This window comes from Solanum verrucosum, unplaced genomic scaffold, assembly GCF_900185275.1.
Source record: "Solanum verrucosum unplaced genomic scaffold, falcon-dt-bn FXZP01000118.1, whole genome shotgun sequence".
Lineage (NCBI taxonomy): Eukaryota > Viridiplantae > Streptophyta > Magnoliopsida > Solanales > Solanaceae > Solanum > Solanum verrucosum.
The window spans coordinates 1,964,893-1,970,892 of NW_026020568.1; positions in this window are offsets into that span (position 1 = coordinate 1,964,893).

Sequence of the window (6,000 nt, forward strand, 5' to 3'; positions counted from 1 at the left end):
TAACAAGAATGGAAGAGATGAAATATCATGCACTAGAACTTGAAACATAAATAGATGAAGCATCTATAATCATTTTGAAAGCTTGATTAGTGTATAACCACAGGAAAGCAAGAGAAGAAAATCACAAATCTATGATGTTATTGTCCCAAAAGAGCCATAAACTTAGGCGTTTGAATATGCGATTTCATCTTGTGAGATAAGATCAATATTTGGACATGCAATTTTATCTCATGATTTCAAATCATGATATAGAATCTCAAATTCTCCAAAAAACTTGATTTGAGAACCTCGATTTCACATTTTTCAAATACAAAAATTGTCCCACTAGTTAATAATTATTTTATATCTACCAGTTAACTACCAAGCATTTGTTTCATACATAAACAAATTTTATAGTTGATATTATTCCTGTAACCAACCTATAAACTATTATTGATGAACAAGACTTCAATAAAAAGTAAGAGTAGTATGCTACAATTCTTGTTAAATTTTACTTTGTTTTTGAACTAAAGTTCGATCAATAAATGTTGTATTTTTTCAAATAGCTTTGTAATATTATAGTATACTTTTGTTATGAACTTTTATTTATTTGGTAAGATTGTATAAAGAATTGGTACAATTTTGATAGTTTTCACAACTTATGAGTTATTATGTATTTATGAGCAAACAATACAACATTAAAAATTCAATTATATGTCCAAACAAAACTTCGGCTTCAAATAAAATGGTCAAACTAGCCTCAAGTGTTGCAACCATGTTGACATTTAATTATCTCAAATAGTTTCATAATAATGCAAGGTTCTGTTTACGAACAGTAATATTCCCCTTGTTCAACTAAAAAGGAATGGTTATAATAAAGCATAAAGACTTTTGTTCTGATCAGAACGTACCAAAGCTTTAACTGATTTTTCAAAAATTAGTTAGAAATTAGAATCTTCTGAAATAAGATCACAATCTTTGTTGTATAATACTCAAGTATATAAAAAATTCTTAGGGTCAATGAAGCCAGAGTTTGATTTATATATGATAACAACAACAACCACACCTCAATATCAAACAAGATGGGATACTCACACTTATCAATCCTCATTGACAAGGCATTGCTAGTTCTTCGTAAGGGGGTTCAATTGGATCCCCTTAGGCGAACGATACAAACAAGAAAAAAATGAACCTTTTTGACTATATATATATAGACGGTTGAATTTCCTTAGTCTAAATAAATTGAGATCGACCATATGAAGCCTTTACTGATATGAAGCCGTATATGCAATCTTGAGCAGATAGTAGTTCCATTCCTCTGGAATATTCCATCCAGATCCAGTGTATACCCTGTTAAATAGTAAAATCAGATATTCGCAAATTGGGCGCCATCCAAAAAACAGTGTTGACTAGTATATAGTGATGAACATGATTGAACAAATTCAATGGTTATAAAAATGAACTCTTAATACCATATAATGTTATTAGATAAGATTAAAAACGACCATATAACTAAATTCTAACTTGTTTGGAATTGAAATTTAAGGTTGTGTTTGATACGAAGGAAAATGTTTTACCTAAAATAAGTGAATTCTTTACTTATTTTTTAGTATTTGATAAATAACTAAAAAGGAAACATCTCAAGAGCATTTATATCACTATTAGAAACATAGGTTTTCCGTCATAATTAATGAAAAATTTATGCTATAAAACGTGATTTTCTAAAGCACAGGAAAAATGCATGATGCTAAAATACTGAAAAGCTTCCTAATTTTTCCGTATGAAAACACTATGTATTATTTTTTTTTTCTTAATTTTTCTATCAAAATATCTGTAGGAATATAATTAACCACTAAACATTTTTCAATGAAAAAATTCAATGGGAGAATAATGAATGTTTAGTAGTGTATGTAAGCTAGCAAAATATTATAAGGTTGAGGAGTGGGGGTGGCATGATCAAGATATGGGGGTTGGGGGACGTTAATTTATAGAGAGGAGACCATAAGCTTACCTATAAAACTTTGTTTCCTCTACTTCTATTAGAAAAATAATTGTTCTAATTTTTTTTAAAAATTGTTTATGAAAATATTCTTACCAACCAAACAAAGAAAAATGTTTTCATCCATACCAAACAGGGGCGGAGCCGGCATGTTCTGAAGAGGTTCGTCTGAATCTCCTTCGGCAAAAAATATTACTCTCTCTATATATATAGTTAAAATTATTTTTTAGATATATATAATAGATGTTGAACCCCTTTGACTAATTTGTGTGTTTACTTCTTCAGATTTTAAACCCCTATTGAAAATCCTGACTCCGTCACTAATACCAAATGCATATTCCGTAGTAGTTGTTGTTGATAATTAATGTGAAGGGTCCGTCAAAATCTCTTTCCATGGATTTGTGGTATATATGGAATGAGAAGATACGATCTTTCCATGGATTTGTGGTATGGAATGAGAAGATACGATCTTTCCATGGATTTGTGGTATGGAATGAGAAGACACGATATTTGCATGAATGGGCCGGTGGCATGAAAGGTAGCCATTGAAATGCATGTGAAGAAGTTTGAAAAAGTGTTGCAACTTTAAACCAGAATTCAGACTGCCCCATAAAAGGAAAATACAGTAAGGAATATATGAACGGACACCATTATGACAAAACTGACTCTTACAATTTACATCCAATCAAGATTCCAATCACTCTTAGTGACAGCAGATCTAAGATTTTTATCAACTGAGTTCAAAAACCTAAAATTTGAACTTGAAACTTTAAGGGTCTCTTTGGAAAGCCACCTCGTAATTGAAATTGGTGTAATTACTAGAGTAGTAATTGCACTGACTTGTTTGGTTGCCACAGTGTAATTGCACTGTAATTACACATGTTCTGCTTAGATGCCACAGTGTAATTACACATGTTCTGTTTGTTAAAAATAAAAAATTAATTATTTAAAATTTATACTAGACAAATAAGATAAGTTATAAATGACATTAACTTAAATATTTAAGATATATATTATTTTTTAAAAATATATTAATTAATAAACATATTTTCTTTAACTAATATTATGAAAAAATAATTGATTTATATTTTTTCAAATTAATATATTTTAATTGAATTGATCGTAAAAACTAAAAGTAGGAAGTTTCTACGAACATCGTGAAATGAATGTTTGATAAAAAAGATTAATATATAAATAAAATGTCATAAATTATTAAATGTTTGACAAAAATATAATCTATCAAGTCTAATTAAAAAATGACGTGCAATGTGAATTCAATATTACTAAAACAAATGAAACTGAAAATCGGAAAAAACTTTATGAATGGGGTAAAAGAACTTGGGATCATTGATCTCTTCCTTAAAGATTGGGATGAGTCGATGTCGGTCGATGGTGTGAAAACACTTCCTGATGTCGAATTCCAAAAACCTGCGAGAGGTTCCCCACTCTTCTTTGATCCGTCTTAGGACGGAGTGGAAGCCTCGACCCGGGCGGTATAACATAAGTTATAAATTCAAAACAAAAAATTAACATAATACTATTATAACAAATTTCAACATAGAATGCATAAATATGATTTATTTTTATTTTTTTCTTAATAAAGAAAACGTAAGTCTATATCCTTACTTAACAATAAATTCTATTTTAATTTAAAAATTAGAATACTTATAAAATTATGCTAATGAGAAAATAAGCATGGCATAAAAAAAATAGATAATATAAAAAAATTGCATAGAAATACGTAAAGTAAGGTTGAGAACAAGAAGAAAATGAAATATAATAATATAAAATAAAAAATAAACTTTTACAAATTTTTAGAATAATAAAAATAAAAAAAGAACTTAAAATAATAGAAGTAAAAGAAATTAAAACAAAAAAAATAAAAATAGAAATAAAAATAAAAAAAATAAAAAGTAATCAACTAGTAATTACACCATGTAATTTACCAGCAATTCACAGTCTCTACCTGTGAATTGTAGAGTGTAATTACTCCCTGTTATTCTGGGATTGTTATTCCACTTTTAATGTGAGATAAAAATAATACTACAATCTCAGGATGATTAATTTTGAGATAAGTTATCTCATAATTTATCTCAATCAAACATGGTATATAAATTCAACCTAAAATTAATCTGGAAATTAAGTATTCATATTATCCCTTGTACCAAATGAGTCATTAACACTTCTAGTCATATATATCAGGGTGCCTAGGGATGAATTTGCTCTGAAATTATGGAGCACGTGAATCTATGATCTCTTCGCCAATCTAAGTGTTTTATTTACATATTTTTCTAGAATTGATCTAATACTATTTGTTGGCATCATGCAACAAAGGAATTGAATGATGTACTTGATTTAATGTGAAGTCTTTTAAGTGGTGCGCTTATACTTTAGAAATTCTAGATTCGTCTTTGTGCCAATGAGTACAAGAAAAACAATGACATGGTATATGCTAGTTAGTGCCGGCAAAATGAGCCCATATTTTGGTAACCCGCCCATATTTTAATGGGTTGGATGAGTGACTTTTTACATGGGTAAAATATGAATTAGCGAAACGAGTTAAGCTTCTAACTTTTATTCACTCAAAATTCATGATATCACTAAGAAAAATTGTAACTTCTCTTCCTTTTTATATTCTTCTAAAGAACTAATTATTTTTCTTTATAATTGAAAAGGTGAAGTCTTTGGCCCTCCAAAAATATATATTTGAAATGCACATTTCTTTTGTTAATTATAATTATATTTTTATATTTGTTTAATTTTATATTGGATAATAAATATTAGTGTAAAATAAGCAAATCATGCACTCTATTAGTATTGTCATTGCTTAAGCCTTAAAGTGCATTAAGCATGTTTTAGTCCTAAAATGCAACTATTCATTTGCTTTGAAATTAAAAATATTTTCCCCTTGTTATTACATAAATTTATTTTATATTCAAAAGTTAGGATTATTTTTTTTTTGACTTTTATGATACAATAAAACTAAATGAAGCATTTTCAACATTTTTCATCTAAAAAAAAACTAAAATTATTTCTCCATGTTGAATTCTTAAGTAGAGTACTATTTACTCATGAAAATATGGATATAATATGGATAAACTAGTATTTTACCCAATTCATTTTTACCCATATCAAATATGGGCAGGTTGAATTATTACCCATTTTATGTTGACCCATTTTCAACCCGCCCAAATTTGACCCAACCCGCCCATTTGCCACCACTAATGAGAGTCATCGTTATTTTTAATTGCTCGAATGTATTGTTTATGATGTTGTTGAGAAATCATACACTTTTTGTTTGTTTCAGATTGGGTAATTTGACATATAATTACATACATAATAGGAAAAATTAAAAAAATCTCACCTTTTAGTTTACTTATTACCATTATTCCCTATAAGTTTTACAAATCTCCAAAATCCCTCATTTTTGCGCATCAGATTAGTGTATCAACGCTTATATTATTGTATCTCGCGCATCAAATTAATGTATCAATGCTTATATTATTGTATATCGTGCATGTATCAGCGCTTATATAATTGTATCTCACGCATCAGATTAATGTAGCAGTGCTTATATTATTGTATCTCGCGCATCAGATTAATGTATCAGCGCTTATATTATTGTATCCGTTTGAGGGATTTCTGTAATTATAAACTTTTAAGGGATAAATTATAATTTTGCCTTAAAAGTATGTGATTTCTGTAATTTGCCCTAAATAATATGGACACAAAAAGCTCAAAGGAATTTGAGTGAACTAAAGATAATTGGCATTCATGATGTTATAACCAACTAGAAGTTTCTTGGGCTTAACCCACTTTTGGTGGTCCAACTTGTAACAATTGAAGAGAAAGCCCAAAATACTCCAATATTAGGTCCATTACCAAACATCTATTCGTTTTTTTCGGCATAATACATAAATGTGCCTTAATTTGGTCTTATTTCATATTTATGTCCTCCAATTTTGGGTGTGTACAAGTAGACACTTAAGCGTGTTTAAAGTTGAACAGGTAGACACATGAGT